The sequence below is a fragment of the Lactuca serriola genome, chromosome 6 (genome assembly GCF_051521515.1).
Source record: "Lactuca serriola cultivar US96UC23 chromosome 6, Lser_US96UC23_V15, whole genome shotgun sequence".
NCBI lineage: Eukaryota > Viridiplantae > Streptophyta > Magnoliopsida > Asterales > Asteraceae > Lactuca > Lactuca serriola.
This window is the reverse complement of record NC_136413.1, coordinates 15,801,555-15,818,942: the sequence shown is the minus strand read 5'-3', so window position 1 is coordinate 15,818,942 and position 17,388 is coordinate 15,801,555.

Below are 17,388 nucleotides of genomic sequence, written 5' to 3'. Positions count from 1 at the left end.
ATGGTTTTCAAAAATAAGTAGAGGAGGATGCGGAGGTACAATCAGCCAGAGCCAGTAAGTAAACCCCAAAATACCATACAAGTTATTTGATTATGTGAGATGTTAGAACAACATGCTAGTACTAGGCTAGGGATCTTTAGAAATTGCATGATAGAATTGCTTGATTATATGATGCCTGCTAGCCTAGGGTTCCCTGTTATGTGAGGTAGTTAGCAGTTCCTATAGAGGTGAGGATTGAGTGTTGCCATGTATATGATTATCGCTAGGGTGTTGTGGTGATACTTGATATAAATATTGGTAGGTGTGGAAGGTAGTATGGGCCTTTACTACTGAAAGCACAGGACCCATACGCTTATCAAGGAAGTCACAACCCCTAGGGTCGGGTTGGGAGTTGGTATCCGGGTTATTGGGGAAGCATCTGATTTTCTGGCGGTGTATTTGCAGTATGGTGGTTACGAGGCATGCCGGGAGTGGATCCGGGTAAGGATCGGGATCAAGAAAGGGCGGTCAGGGTGGATCAGTGCCACCCGAGGTCATCGATCAGATGAATACGGATGAGTTGGATGCCAGGATTCGTGAGATCCTGCATGATAAGATTTCTACTATGTTCCGGGCGGAGATGCCAGAGATGTTTGGGTCGATCAAGACTGCCATGGTTGAGTATTTTGATGAGCGCTATGCAACTCTTGCAGAGACGCCTACTGTGGCAGCTGCAGCGGCTGTAGCAGCGACATGTGGAGGAGCCGGTCGGGGTTTCCAGTATCGGGACATCGATAATACGAAGCCCCCTACTTTTGATGGAGTTCAGGATCCGATCATTGCTATGAGGTGGTTGTCAGGCGTAGAGGGTTGTTTCTTCACGTGTTCATGTCATGCGGATCAGAGGGTGAGGTGTGCTTTGAACCTTTTAAGGCTCGGGGCAAAGGATTGGTGGAGGTTGACTACGGGATCATATTCTGATGTGCAGCGGGCTGTGGTTACATGGGATCAGTTCCGGGAGATGTTCAGTACTCGATATGTTTCGAGGGTTGAGAGAGAGAGAGAGAGAGAGAGAGAGAGGTTGGCTCAGAAGTTATTGCAACTGAAGCAGGATTCGGAGTCGGTGATGGAGATCACCAGGATGTTTACTTAGAGGGCGATGTTTTTCCCTGAGTTTGCTTCGGAGCAGGCTCATATGTCCCGATATCTGAGTATGCTCAAGAGGGATATCAGGCAGTTTGTGTCTACGCAGAGGTGCGATACCTTGCTGGAGTTGCAGGAGGCCGCTCAGCGGCGTGAGTTGGAGATTGAGTTACAGTTGCGAGAGCAGAGATAGGCCCCGGTGCAGTCGCAGCCGGCGCCAAAATGGTCCAAGACCGTTGATTCCAAGTTGGGAGGTCAGGGTAGCCACACTTGCGAGCAGTGTGGGAAGGGTCATACCGGAGTTTGTAAGTCCGGTGGTTCATGCCGCAAGTGTGGGAGAGAGGGGCATTATGCGAGGGATTGCCGTCAGTCAGCCCCGGTTCAGGATTTGAGGATTTGTTATCATTGCCATCAGGTTGGTCACTTGAGGGCCAACTATCCTCATCTTGTTTCCAGATCGGTGCAGGTTCCAACACCGTCTTCTGTGAGGATTATTGGCGGGGGTCAGGGTGGAGTGGAGCCTCCGAGGGTTCAGGGGCGCGTTTTTCAGCTCACAACATAGAAGGTCAGGGCAGAGCCGGATGCAGTTGCGGGTATGTTTTCGTTTCCATTTTGTTATCTTGTTATCTTGTGGTTATTATGGAGTATTTGTTGGATTAGTGTCTAAGTCCATAACTATTTTGGTATGTACTTGACCCGATGGTGCATGGTCCTTTTGGGTTGCCTTCACCAAAACAACTTGATAGGATGAATTATGGAAAGAGAGGATTAATTATGATTTATTAATATATTATAAGAATAATATATTAAAGAAGAAATCATATTGTTTAATTAATATTAGTCAAGAATTAATAAGAATTAAGTTTGTCGCTAAAAGAGATTAATTAAACTTAAGGGACTGGAATTGTAATTATAAGATAATTGCAATTGGGCTATGGATTACCTTATAATATAAAGTTGGACGAATTCTATGGGGAAGCCCATTAGAAATCGTCCAAGGCTTATTAAAGAATGGTCCATGGGCTGTTTAGGGCTTAAGCAGTCACTTTAGGGTTTCCTAGTTCAAAACCCTAATAGCCTACATGTATATAAAGTTCCCTTAAGCCCCAAAAACGTGGTGAAGACTCCTTCTAGGGTTTGTAGACGTTTTGGGCAGCCTCCTTCTCTTCTCCTCTTCATCCTCTTGCTCTTGGTGTTTGTGAACCATTAGAGGAGTGACATTTGTGACTCTAAGCTTTCTAAAGTCAATACAAGAAGGATTTGAGATTGTTATTGCTACATAACAATCAAGGTATGATCTAAACCCTAATTTATATATTATATTGATTAACATATACTAGATCTAGGGTTTATAGTCTTGGATGAAATGCATGTACAATAGAGAAACCTAGATCCAAACATTAGGGGTTGTATGAGCACATAGGATGTTCTTTTGGCTAAAACCCATCAGTGGTATCAAAGCCTTGATTGGTTTCTATTGTATTGATGCCTTGTATGTTTGTTCAAGTTTCAAAATCGATTTTTAGCCAACCTGCCTAATGAACTCGGCGAGTCCCATTGTGGACTCGGCGAGTAGGCCCCTAATCGGCGAGTCCATAGTTCGAGCGTCAGAAAGAGGGGATTTCGGGATTTCTTGCTGTTTTACTCATGGATACTTGCCTTATTTGTTTTAGGTTATTAAAATATGATTTTAAACATATTTATGAGTATATCCTTGATTAAACAAAAGATAATTACCAATTGATTAGGTAATAACTTCCTTATATGATAAAGTTTGATTATTTGTATTAATTGGGTAACTTACTTTGCAAGAAATTGAAATTAGGTCAAATATAGATAATGATAAAATTAATTGTTTAATTTATATTATTTGTTATTGGATCCTTGTGTTATGAAAAGTTTCAATTTTCCCCTTTAGGTTTTATAGTTTAAATTTGAACTCAAAAGTTTTGTTTTGAAATTTAAATAGTTGAAACCCTAATGTTTTGAAAAAGGTTTCAAAACTTGCCCTCAAGTTTTGGAATTTAAATTTTGATTGAAAAGTTTGATTTTGAAATATTTAAATTCTAAACCCTAATGTTTTGAAATGTTTCGAAACTTGCCCTCAAGTTTTGGAATTTAAAAGTTGATTAAAAGTTTAATTTAGGAATGTTAAATTCTAAAACCCTAGTGATGTTTTGAAAAGTTCATATCACACCCTTATGGTTTTATTAATTAATTAAGGTGTATAATTAAAAGAGGTTTAATAAATCCATAAAAGTTTTGGTTTGCAATTTAATTGAATTAAAAGTATAATTATTAAGTTTGACCACCTAGTATTTTAAAAGTGTAAAATACACCCTATATTATATATAACATTAAAAGTCTAACATTATATATATGTATAAGTAAAAGTCTGTCTTACCGTTAGTAGGCCTCATTCACGAAGCTGGTCTATAAGGGGTGTTTAAGGAAATTGCCTATAAAATGGCGATTGAATGGGTATCCACTCTTACCCACCGCACTCTTGACTAGTCGAGGGTCGTTAGCCGAACGGGTAGGATAGGACAGAAACCTTTCATTATAAGTATAATGAAGTACAAAAGTAACTAAATGTTTACAAAATTCCCAATCTTAGTTACTTTAGGCAAAAGTGAATTGATGCAATTCCATGAAATTACACTTTGTGCCCTTGCGAAGACGTTAGTGGAGCGCGTGTGGTTAACCGGCACACTAAATGGTTCTAAGCAAAGGTAGCAAAGGGTGACTCAATGTTTGTCATAGTTCAGTGGAGCGTGTGTGGTTTACCGGCACATCGAATAGGTGACTGTAACATGTGAGGGCACCATGTAGATTTGCATGGTTATTCACACCCGCTTTGTGATCCTCGGCATCCCAGTCACAAACTAGATGGGCATATCAAGATTTAAACATGTCATTGAAAAGGTTGAATGAATCTCAAAGAATCTAAGAGTTTTCAATACATTTAAGACTTAATCTGTTTTTCTTTTTTCATGGTGGAAAATTAGTGAATCGTCATTCACTTACCTTCAAATGTTCTGCAATTAGGGTTACGACATCCCTCTCCCGAGTTGTGGAATATTGTGTTGGGTCCTAGCCTTAATATCTCATTTGGGTGATTTATGAAGGACTCAATCGATCAACTAACTTGAATTTGTTTTCTCCCGTTTTGTAGATGTCAAAGTTCGACAACTATGGTCTTCCCAAATCCCGTGGAACAAGCATTCCACATGAAGATGATATTCCACGATTCGATCGAGGAACAAGAGATCATGCTTCACTTCCTCCTCCTCCTCCTCCCGTTATTCTCCCTAACCCACAAGATCGAAGAATTGAAAGGTTCAATGTCACTAAAGCCCTATTGGAAATGAAACATGAAGATGGTAAACTCGTGTGTGCCCACGTTCTAGGAATGAAATCACACATCGATAGGTTGATAATGTTGGGTGCGTCATTCCCGGATAAGTTGGCTGTGAACTGGGTTCTGCTGTCACTCCCTAAATCATATAATGAGTTCAAAAGAAAGTATTATATGATGGATCATGACGCAAACCTCATTGACCTAACTTACATGCTCATTGCTGCTGAATCAGAAATGATTTGGCAAAGCAATGTAGCATATTTGTTGGGAAAGTCAACCAACCATGCTTCCAAGGACGTTCTAGGAGAACCAACCTGCGTTTGCTGCCAAAAGAAAAGGCGTTGGATACAAGTCTGCCCTAAGAGCCTGAAGAGTCCAAAAGATGGGAGAGTCAAAATGTATGGTTGTGCTTCAGGTAAAATCCACTATCTAATTCCATTAAGTTCCTATTCGTTGATTCTTAATACATGATGTGATAAGATTGCATTTGAATGTTTTGTAGGATCAGTGAAAAGAGAGGAAGCTTGATGAAAGAGCAAGATGAATCTAATCACGAAGAAATGGATCTCGATTGCATGGATTTGAAGATTAGATTTTGAGCTAAGAAAGTTATGATAGAGTTGTTAGGAATTTTTCTTTTGACTACATAGTTTTCAGTTGATTTTGCATTGTAAGGACAAATGTTTTCCGCTGCTTTTATGAATAAAATAAATTTTTGATATGACTTATTTATTTATTTATTTATTTCCTTGCAATTAAATCATTATGAAAATTGATGTTTGCATATTTCTACAACGAATGGATAAGATTCTTAATTATGTTAATAGTGGAAATGTCAAGAATTTACCAAATAGGGAGAGTCTCTCATCACCCAAGTTTCAATTGGACAGAAACTTGGAATTGGTTGCACGATGAATGAGAAATTTCATATTTGGAAATTAGACTAATTCGTTGACAAAGTGTCAAGTGAAAGACTATTAGATCGAGTACACAAAAGTTGTGTGTTGATCAAGTCCACCACAAGGGTAACAAAGATATTCGTCATGATTTACTAAAAGATTAGTAAATATGATTATGCTTATAAGATTAAGTGTAATTCTAAATTGATTGAAAAATGTTTAAATCAATAGCAGAACGAATAAGAAGAATCAAGTAGGTAGAAAGATAAAAGTTTCTCTATTCTAAGAAGAAGGGATAGTACCTTTTATGCTTTATGATATGACTTAATGATTAAGAACCATATTTCAATTGATCCTCTAAATAAGTCCTAGTACAATTGTTTGTCTGAGAAGAGGAATCAAGAATTGAAGAAATGGTTAAATCAAGAAGTCAATCATACTTCATTCCAAAACAAGTCTTAGAGTTAAGATTGTAATATTGAGTGGCAAGTCTTAAGAAGGTTCATAACATTCATCAAATGTAGAATTGGAAAATGGTTTTCTTATTCTTGAACATTTGAAATTGGTAAGTTGTGATGACTTGAATAAGACAAAGACCAACTAGGACCAATTTTATGAAATGTTTTGTCTTGATAAAGGCTACACTAACTCTTGAATATTTGTTTGTCAAGAAATGTTTATTGACAAGAGAATCTTATATGTCAAGGAGTCAGTAGGAGCCTTAATGGTATTGAAGGGCTTTAATAACAAATCAAGAATAAACCTTATCGATCATCACTAGCACACGAGTTGAGGTTTACAACCTATCGTGTTGACATTACCTTGTTTCTGTGCCGTTCCAATTGAGTTAATTATGCATGTGAGCCTTATGAGTTCTCATTTGAATGCATAAAAGGCAAGGACAATGATCAATGAAAGGTACATTCATAGGAAAAGGTGAACTACTTAACTACTTGGAAGACATGGTGGGCAACCGTGTTACCATGAGGCAAGAAATCAAGATTTAGAAAGTTCGGTCCATATGAGTTTGAATTTATCGTAAACTTTGGTTTTGACAAATTCACATGGATAGGAAGACATACACCATTAAAATCTAAGTGTCATAAGATTCCCTCCTTCATTAAAATGACTGTGAGGAAATGCTTTCACTAAGGAAGATTTTAAGAAGATAGTGATTATGAAATTGTATTCTCGAATTCGATTATGGTTACGGTATCCCTTTCCATGATTCGAATTGTGAGATTTGGCAATTAGTCTGAATTGTTTAAGACACACATATGAGCTATCTAAGGCAAAGGTGTATAAGTTTAAGAAGCCTTGATAAAAGATTATCAAAGCATTAGGTATTAGAAATATGAACTTAAAGAAATTCAATAGGCATTGTTTTTCTGAAAGTTAAGCTATTTCTGAATACATGTCAAAACTAGTGGGAGCATAAGTGTTATGTTTATAATAATCATCGTGATAGTGGGAGCATAAATGTTATGATTGCATGATTATTAAGGCAAGTATTGCAAGTTAGCAATATTAATTATAGAAAACAAGAGTCATACTTTGCAAAGTTGTAAGGGTTGAATAGTTGTTTTTCTATAATTAAGGGAGAGAATATTATGCTTCATTTCAAATATAAAGGATTAGGTTGTGGAATGTTAATAAACTTCGTCAAGGATACATAGTGTGTTATTAAATTTCGATTATGATTACGACATTTCTCTTCATATTTCGAATTGAGAGAACGTAGCACATAAAATATTATGGCATAAGATTGATAAAGTATCGAATCTTTATGTAAGACATTATGCATCGTGTCCCATATGCTTCGGGTATAGGATCGATTGCAAATGCTATAATATTTGACCATTCTAAAATTTTCCAAATGTCTAGTGCATTTAGAGGGAAAAGGACAAGAATCGGTTTTGACTAAGATAATTAGACAACTATCAAAGGACAATCCAAAGTTCGCTGATGATTGTTCGCTTGTGAGTAGTTGGAAGTATAGTATTGGATGGACCATATCGATGTTATTATGAATAGTAAATATTCTATTGAGAATGAGTTGTCACATGGTAAGTATGGAAAGGTTTCCATATTGGGAATTGGATATTGAGAATCAATGTCTAGATTAGAAATTTTATGCAAAATGATGTTCAAAGGAATGTACTTTGAGTGAGAGACATCACATCTATGGAATTGTCTTGTAACAATCTCCAATAGAGGACTTTGTAATCTCATTGGCAATAGTCATTGTGATTTTGTGATATGACATTACGAAAGGATCATTGCATAAAATGTTAGAATCTAGCATATTCTATAAGTGGCAAGAATTTGATATTCTTTGACTTGTGGAAAGGATTAGGAGTTGTGAAATGAGTATGATTGGAAATGTGTTCATTTGATCTATTTCATAAAGTAAGAACCATAGGTAAACATTGTGTGCATGCTAAGAGCATGGGACAAGTGTTGTAATTCAAGTAAGAAGTTGATTACCCGAAACAACAAATAATGAGTAATCGATATGGTGATAAATAAAAGGTGTTTTATTTATACTCAAAGGTTTGAGGCCATATGGAATTAGTATTATTCTTGTGTTTCACTTTGCATGTTTTGACTTCCTGAATAATTTAGTTGGTTGAGAACAGTCAAATTATTCAGATGGGCCACAGTCGTTCATATGTTGGAAGTAGATATGAATGAAGACTGTCATGAATTGGTGTGTGGATTGTCTAAAGAGAATTAGACATAAGCAAATGTTTGCTGCAACGTTCATGAGTGCTTATGAATATGATTTGATCATTGGATTAAACTCACGCTCACTTGGATCACTTCATGGATAGTATCACGAGTGATTAGTGAGACGATAACATCTTATATTCTTGAAACCGAGATGTGTGAGTTGTACCTTGCGAGTCGGTTACACATTGATAATATGTAAACACACCAGTAACTTAGTGTTATAAAACATATTGTTGTGTGTGATTTGGTGAGTGAGTGCAAGCGAGCATTGAGTCAAAGTTTATCCGTTCCTTTTGTCCAAAGAAGGATAAAAGCGATATATGTGGGCCCCTCGATGATTTAGTGATGTCACCTAAGCGCTTGGCCAAGCCGGGACTAAATTGATGTGTTCAATTGTAGTCTATTGTTAGTCGTCATAAATCTGAATTCGGGAAATAGCACATAGACAGAGAGAAAGATTTAGATCCATGTCTCAGTCTATACGATATCAAGAATGGAGGAATATACGATCTCTTATCTAAAGGACACGCGTATCTGATAAGATCAGAGTTGACAACGGCTTTGGAAAGCTACGATTGCAGATCAGGATCTGAAGTCATACGCAGAATAGTTATTAGACTTGTCCAAGTGGGAGACTGTTGGATTAGTGTCTAAGTCCATAACTATTTTGGTATGTACTTGACCCGATGGTGCATGGTCCTTTTGGGTTGTCTTCACCAAAGCAACTTGATTGGATGAATTATGGAGAGAGAGGATTAATTATGATTTATTAATATATTATGAGAATAATATATTAAAGAACAAATCATATTGTTTAATTAATATTAGTCAAGAATTAATATGAATTAAGTTTGTGGCTAAAAGAGATTAATTAAACTTAAGGGACTGGAATTGTAATTATAAGATAATTGCAATTGGGCTATGGATTACCTTATAATATAAGGTTGGACGAATTCTATGGGGAAGCCCATTAGAAATCATCCAAGGCTTATTAAAGAAGGGTCCATGGGCTGCTTAGGGCTTAAGCAGTCAGTTTAGGGTTTCCTAGTTCAAAACCCTAATAGCCTACATGTATATAAAGTGCCCTTAAGCCCCAAAAACGTGGTGAAGACTCCTTCTAGGGTTTGTAGACGTTTTGGGCAGCCTCCTTCTCTTCTCCTCTTCATCCTCTTGCTCTTGGTGTTTGTGAACCATTAGAGGAGTGGCATTTGTGACTCTAAGCTTTCTAAAGTCAATACAAGAAGGATTTGAGATTGTTATTGCTACACAACAATCAAGGTATGATCTAAACCCTAATTTATATGTTATATTGATTATCATATACTAGATCTAGGGTTTATAGTCTTGGATGAATTGCATGTACAATAGAGAAACCTAGATCCAAGCATTAGGGTTTGTATGACCACATAGGATGTTCTTTTGGCTAAAACCCATCAGTATTGTATATCTGCTAGTCTCGTTTGCATGATTCATGGTACTGTATTCGTTCGTCCTTTCGCCGGGTTTATCGTATGATCGAGGGTTTTGGTATTGGGAGTATTAGTTGGTTATCATCCATGGGGATTGTTGTTGGGGAATTAGGATTTTTGGTCTGAATGTCGGGTATAGCATTTTTAATTTGATGAGTGCTCAACTGAGGGTCGAACTCCCTTAGAGTTCGAGGTGTGCAATGTTGGGACGCGATTTCATGAAGGTTTCTTGTTTAGATGAAATCAGTTCATGGATAAGGGAAACATGTTGAGTAGGGTTATTTAAGGTGTTCAAGTAGTGGTCCAGATTGGCTGAAGGCCTAGTAAGGCGGTCCAGTCATGCTGAAGACTCTGTATGTGTTGATAGATCCATATGAGGAGGTGGCTTGAGTATGTTGTGATGCAATAGCAACCAGTAGGTCTGGACACGGGTATTGATTATGTTAGTAAAAGGTGGTGTATGGACTTCGATAGTCCTTGTGATCAGATTCAGAGTATATGCGATGCATGGAACTGTGGTTGCTCTACAAGGGATAGTGTAGAGTGGAGTGTGAGCACCGTGGCACTTGTTGTTATGGAAAGGTGTTCAAGTAGACTTCCTTGGATAAGGAATGGGAAAGGTATGTAACTCCGGGAGGGAGTGTTGGTTCACGGAAGTGAAAGCGGTAGTGAGAATGGATGATTGAGAGTATTTCAATTATGGTTGTTGAGCACTGTGATTGTGTCAGTGGTATGGAAGCACATCCAGATGGGGTGTATGTTGAGGTTGCAGAAGAATTTTCGGTGGTGTAGAACCAGAGGAGTCCGGAAGGGATGCAAGGATGGAGCCGTAGATTTTCAGTATGGTTGTGATCAGGAGGTTATCTATGTAGCGGTAATTTATCCTGGGGATGTCTGAAGGTATCTGTAACGACCCAATTTTCACGACCAAAAATTTCAATTAAAATTAAGTGGTTTGTAAAACGTTTGTAATAAAACATCGTTCGATCATATTAATTCATAAAACATATCTCGTGTCTGAAATCCCAAAACATGAAAATAATAATAATGTCAGAGTACAATCCAGAACATCTCATAAGGCGGAAAACCAATATGTGTGTATGATGTGCCGCTACCGTGCTAGCTCCTTCCCCTTCGCTGAAGTGGTACCTGAAACCAAAACTGAAAACTATAAGCACGAAGCTTAGTGAGCTCCCCATAATACCACATACCATACAATCATATAATGAACAGCTAGGAGATACGGGCCTCGCCCACACTCATGGAGATACGTGCCTCGCCCACGCTCCGCTAGCTGGGAGATACGGGCCTCGCCCACACTCCGCTATCTGGGAGATACGGGCCTCGCCCGCACTCCGCTATCTGGGAGATACGGGCCTCGACCACACTCTGCTATCCGAGAGATACAGGCCTCGCCCACACTCATCTACTAAACCATAACATACAAGTATCACACAGACAACGAGTATAAACAATTCTACCACACTAGCATATATCATCATCAAACTCAACTATGAGATACGGGCTCTGCCCACACTCCGATACTTTCATATCGTCTATATGGGCCGGCCTTGGTGTCTTAGACCCGTTCCTACTGGAAGGAAACTCACCTCGAAAGTAGCTGCTGAAAGTCTGCTTGCTAGACGTCTGACTGCTGCATCTTGAGGATTTGGGTTTCTGGGACAATTGCTACAAGTTAAGTTGCTAATTCCGCGTTCAGCTACGAAGGGTTGGACCTTCTACACTTAAACCCGTCTTAACTCAGTAACAGTTTATATGACTCGCCGAGTTTGAAGAACAACTCGTCGAGTACCAGGCAATCTTCAAAGAACTCGCCAAGTTGTTCATCCAACTCGTCGAGTCTAAGACCATCATCATAGAACTCGTCGAGTCCACTTTGGAACTCGCCGAGTCCCTTCCACTCTCCTCCTATACAAACCAAATCTGAGACATGCAACGGTTCCAAACCATAGATCTAAGCTCCTAGGGCATGCTTATCACGTAAAGTTGCAAACTTTACGTGCATGCATGGCCTTATGAGCTCCAAAAGGCAATTCCAAGCTCTTTATGAGGTCATGCACTCAATAAGGACCTCAATCACTTCAACCACAGAGACTTTACACTTCTAAGATGTCCATAAGGTCCAGATCTGAAGTCCTTTCAGAACATAGAGCATAAACACATGGAGTTTGAGGTTTTAGGGCTTGTAACGTCATGATGTTTTACTCAATTTTTTTTCATTTATTTTTAAAATCTTTTAACGGAAAATGCATCGAAAGACTGTAAACATTGTTTATTTCAAAAACATTTCAAACCACAATGTTACGTTCAATTCAAAACCAAAATATCAAAAGTATTTAATCATAGTGGAAGCATAAGTTTCAAAATTAAATAACATTTCCAAGTGGCATCTTTATTCTAAGGATAAACTACCCAAAAGTGACCCCATCTCACCAAGCCAAGCTCCTAAGCTACCTGTACCAATTGTAAAGGCACAAAGCTAAGAAACAAGTGTCAGCAAATGCTTCGTGAGCCAATAGGAGTTTGTACACAACCGAAGGGAAAACATACCATCCCTTAACAGGTCAATCATTCAAATTATGATCATATAAACAAAATTGACATATAAATCAATAATCAATCATTTTTCGCATAAAATTCAATCATTCAATTTTTGTATCATCCATTTATAAATCATTCATTAGTGTAACATCAATCTTATTTCATGCATAATCATATCGTAATCGTACATCATCATATCAAATGAATCTATCATAATCGTATAGGCGTAGGTAGTCTCATAGTGATACCTAACCCCAAGGGAAAAACCCGTTCGCTACTTGTGTGCCTGGCCAGCCAAATGCTTTAGGTGGTTCGCGACTCCCACCCGTCACACCGACCCCAAGACTCCACTTTCACTACTCCGACTATGCAATGTACAAGTACATTGCGGTGTCGTTCGAGATCGGTACAAGCGATGTCAATTCTACCGATACACCTCCCGATTCTCACATGATGTTTGATCTGGCCTCGTTCGAATGGCCAACATCACTCCAGTCCGCAAACACCGAAGTGTACACGTACCATGTGTCGCACGGGCATCTAGAAAGACCGAGCAACTCGTAAATGGCTTAAGCGCTTTTCCTAGGAGTTATTTTTCAACCAACCAGGCTCGAAGGTATCTGGATAGGGTTTCATGCTAAGTGTTAGGTTCTACCCTTTGCCCTCTACGTATAGCCCCGCATAATCGATCGTAAATCAAGTACAAGCATGCAATGTTTGTATTATCAATAATCAAGATTCATAACATTTATATCAAGAAGATACTCAACAAGATCATAGTCACATAACAAGCTTTTCATTTAGCATATCATAGTTGCAATTAATTGTATCAAGCACCATATAGTCATATCAACCAAATTTACTAAGCATACAAATGTCACAGAAGGCAAAACAATGACATGTCTCATATTGCATATACCGGCATAATCAACAATTAATAATATTCTAATTTGACTAACCGAGCCGTTTCTGGAAACTAGTTTTCGATTATGTACAAGGTTTATGAAAAGTCTATCGACTCACCTGATCCTTCTTGATATCTATATGGTTGCCCTAGCCGTCACTTCGTAATCTCGTTAAGTCGTCAAAACCTAAACACATAAAGTAAATATACTCATATTTCCATTTTATTAGTTTATAAAACTAATATTTTTTAATAGAAAAACCAACGCAATAGCCAATTAATAACATTTTCATGTTGTTAATCCCATTTATAATTTTACCACAATTTATATTTTTCTAATCGTGTATCAATTATGTTTTTTTATATATAATTAACTTTCAACATATATACTGCCAAGTTTTCGCGTGTGTTAGTAAGGGTGGTAATTGTTAAAATCCAAAATTTATAAGCTTTAGATCCCTACAGATTTTAATATACTATACCTAAGGTAATTAATTCAAACCATTATTCATCACTAAAATAATTAATCCAATAAGCATGATAATTCAAGGCTACATATTGTACCGACCTGCTCATCGAAAGTGCTTGAATAATTTCCTTTGAAGTTGACCCAAGAGTTTGTCAATTGCTCTTCTGATTTTTTTTTGTTTATTACTTTTAAATCAATGTTAAACATTAAATCAAATTAGATGTCAACGATAATATGGGATCATAATTTACATGTTGTCTTTAGGGTTATCATAGTCCATTAATTTCCGGCAATTAGCAAGGATAAAGATGCTTCTTAACGGCATCATCGGGGATCACCAATCCAAGTATGGCATGATATTTTATTAAGATACCAGGGAAAATTGTACAACACAACTGTTTTTCATGCATGGTATCTCAAGGCTAACTGAGACTAATTAGGCGGCAATAGTTCAAGATAAGGGAAGGGAAAATAATTATAGTTTGGCAGCAAAGTAAGGCAACATTGAGTCAAATGCATGAGGTATCAGCCCCACCAGATGTCATGACTCGGTAAAAAGAAAAGAGCATCGTGTGGGTCAAGTCTTTTGGGATTTGGGCATCACAAACATTATGCAAGAACATGATATTACAATGAAGCTAATCATGGCTGTTGAGGATTGTCACTATGGAGTCTTTTTGGTAGCAAGACCGTCAAACAGAAGCAGAAAATAACATGTGATGAAGGTCAAGAGCTTACCAGCAAAACCAGGGACAAAACCTAGAAGCAAGATCGTACTCCTTGTTTCTCTCCCTCGTACTCACCTCCTTCCCGTCGCCGTCTCTCGTCGACTCCCTCCCCCTCTCTCTGGTAAATGTCGATGGTAAAATAGCCCAAGAGGAAGTACGTGACGGCCCTTTTAATCGACCTCCAGCAACTCAAAGGATGAAACGGACGTAACAGAATGAAACGGACGTAAACAAAGGGTTTCAAATTCATGGGCTTTCAATTAAAAATTGATCCCTATATACTTTGATAGTTATTTCAATAATAATCCTAATCATATTTACATATTAAATACTACTTCCCTTTTTTTCTTTCTATACTCGTTTATTTTGATTTGCATATAAAATAAACCTATTTTTAATAATTTGAGTTTTAAACAAATCGTAGTATTACTTAAATATCTTTATTTCGTTTTAATTATTTAATCTCTACTAAATTCTTTAACACATTAATATGTTTTCGTTTATTTTTGTATATATTAAACTCATCCGGTCTCTCAGCCTAAACGTGCGTAAAACTTAACTCTATGTAATGGAAAACTAACTTCACTAATGTAGAGAATTTAGGTCGTTACACCACTGCCCCTGAAGTCCTTAAAGGACAGTGTGCGAGATCCTGACTGACTAGATGTCATGTCACTCCTGAACGCCCTAAGGCGGTCCTCCATCAGCTCAACCATCCCTTCCTTGATCGACCCGAAAATGATGGGGGTCGACTCAAGGATGCCTCTGGTGATCTCTGACGCGATGAACTTGCGTAGCCTCTCATCTACTGGCTCGGAACCTGATCCCGAACCCGATCCCTCTCTAGAACTGCCACCCGTTGGCCTCTGACGTAGTACCACCATTCTGCAATACACATAGGCAACCATTAGTGATATTGATACCTCTAAAGGGATCACATGTATTACAAGTTTCCTGGTTTTGCCTTAGCCTTCCTTGACTCGAGTATGGATCCTCTGCTTTAAGTAGTACGGGTCCATACTACCTTCCACATCTCTCTGTACTTTCCTCAAGTATTGCTTCGACTTCACCAAGTCCCTTCATCACTACTGCTCTCTGCTATCCTCATCCTAGGCTTGCCTAGGGAACTCCCGACCCTACCCTAATCAGTCCTCAGCTGCCGAAGGTTTCTGTGTGATGGTGCTTAGCCATCACCTGAATACAATCACATGCAACGAGGCTCAGATAATCCTTCGAGTAAGGGACCCACCCCTACCACGGTTAGGACTCAAACAAGAGCTACGAAATAAAGTCAAACCCCTCACTCTGGGATTATTCGATCCTGATCGTATGTGACCTAATGTATCCACCTGATAGCTAACCCCCATCACCCGAACTCCCTCAAAGCACAAAGCAAGCAACATTCTGACGAAAAGGGAAGGATGTCAACAATCACATCCTCAAAGCAGGAAACTATCCTAGCATACAATGCTGAGCTCACACTATCAGGCACAACCTATACAGGCTACCCTACTATTGTCTACTCAATACTAGCATGCAATTTTCATAAGCAGAAACACATATAGCAGGCACATAAGGCATCATTCCTAGATCCTTAGTCCTATACTAGCATGTTGTTCTACTGAATCTTATAAACATAAAATAACATTGTATGGGTACTTTGGGGAATACTTACTTGAGCTCGGCCGGTCGCGCGCATCACACACTTCGTTTTTTCTTAAAACTCTTTACTTAATCCTTTAGAAAACTTTTTCCTTTGAAAAAAAATCATTTTCTTAGAAAAATAATTTTATTCCCTCTATTTGAGTCCAGACACTCCCGAGGGTGTGTCCGAATCCCTCAAACCAGGGCTCTGATACCAACTTGTAACGACCCAATTTTCACGCCCAAAAAATTCATTTAAAATTAAGTGGTTTGTAAAACGTTTGTAGTAAAACATCGTTCGGTCATATTAATTCATAAAACATATCTCGTGTCTGAAATCCCAAAACATGAAAATAATAATAATGTCAGAGTACAATCCCAGAACATCTCATAATGCGGAAAACCAATATATGTGTGTATGATGTGCCGCTACCGCGCCAGCTCCTTCCCCTTCGCTGAAGAGGTACCTGAAATCAAAACTGAAAACTGTAAGCACGAATCTTAGTGAGTTCCCCATAATACCACATACTATACAATCATATAATGAACAGCTAGGAGATACGGGCCTCGCCCACACTCATGGAGATACGGGCCTCGCCCACGCTCCGCTAGCTGGGAGATACGGGCCTCGCCCATACTCCGCTAGCTGGGAGATACGGGCCTCCCCTACACTCAGCTATCTGGGAGATACGGGCCTAACCCACACTCCGCTATCTGGAAGATACGGGCCTCGCCCACACTCCGCTATCCGAGAGATACGGGCCTCGCCCACACTCATCTACTAAACCATAACATACAAGTATCACACAGACAAGAGTATAAACAATTCTACCATACTAGCATATATCATCATCAAACTCAACTATGAGATACGGGCTCTGCCCACACTCCGATACTATCATATCGTCTATACGGGCCGGCCTTGGTGCCTTAGACCCGTTCCTACTGGAAGGAAACTCACCTCGAAAGTAGCCGTTGAAAGTCTGCTTGCTAAATGAATGACTGCTGCACCGGTAATCCTCCGACTATAAATCCATAAACATAGATTAGTCACTCATAAATACCCTTAGGTCAAATGACTGACCTACCCCTGGTCCAAGGTCAACTCCTTGGTCAAAGTCAACTTCTAGTTGACTGGACTCCCCGAGTCATGGCACAGACTCGCCGAGTCCCTCTCCTATTAACCGAGTACTAACTCATCAAGTCCCTCTTCCACTAACTAAGTCACCCATAACTTACTACTTGGGACGATTGGACTGACTTGCCGAGTCCGAGAACAACTTGCCGAGTCCCACGAGCAGATCTCCTACTCGATTCCAAATCCTCACCAGAGCATCCATCTTGAGGATTTAGGTTTCTGGGACAATTGCTACACGTTAAGTTGCTAATTCCGCGTGCAGCTACGAAGGGTTGGACCTTCTACACTTAAACCCGTCGTAACTCAGTAACAGTTCATATGACTCGCCGAGTTTGAAGAACAACTCGTCGAGTACCAGG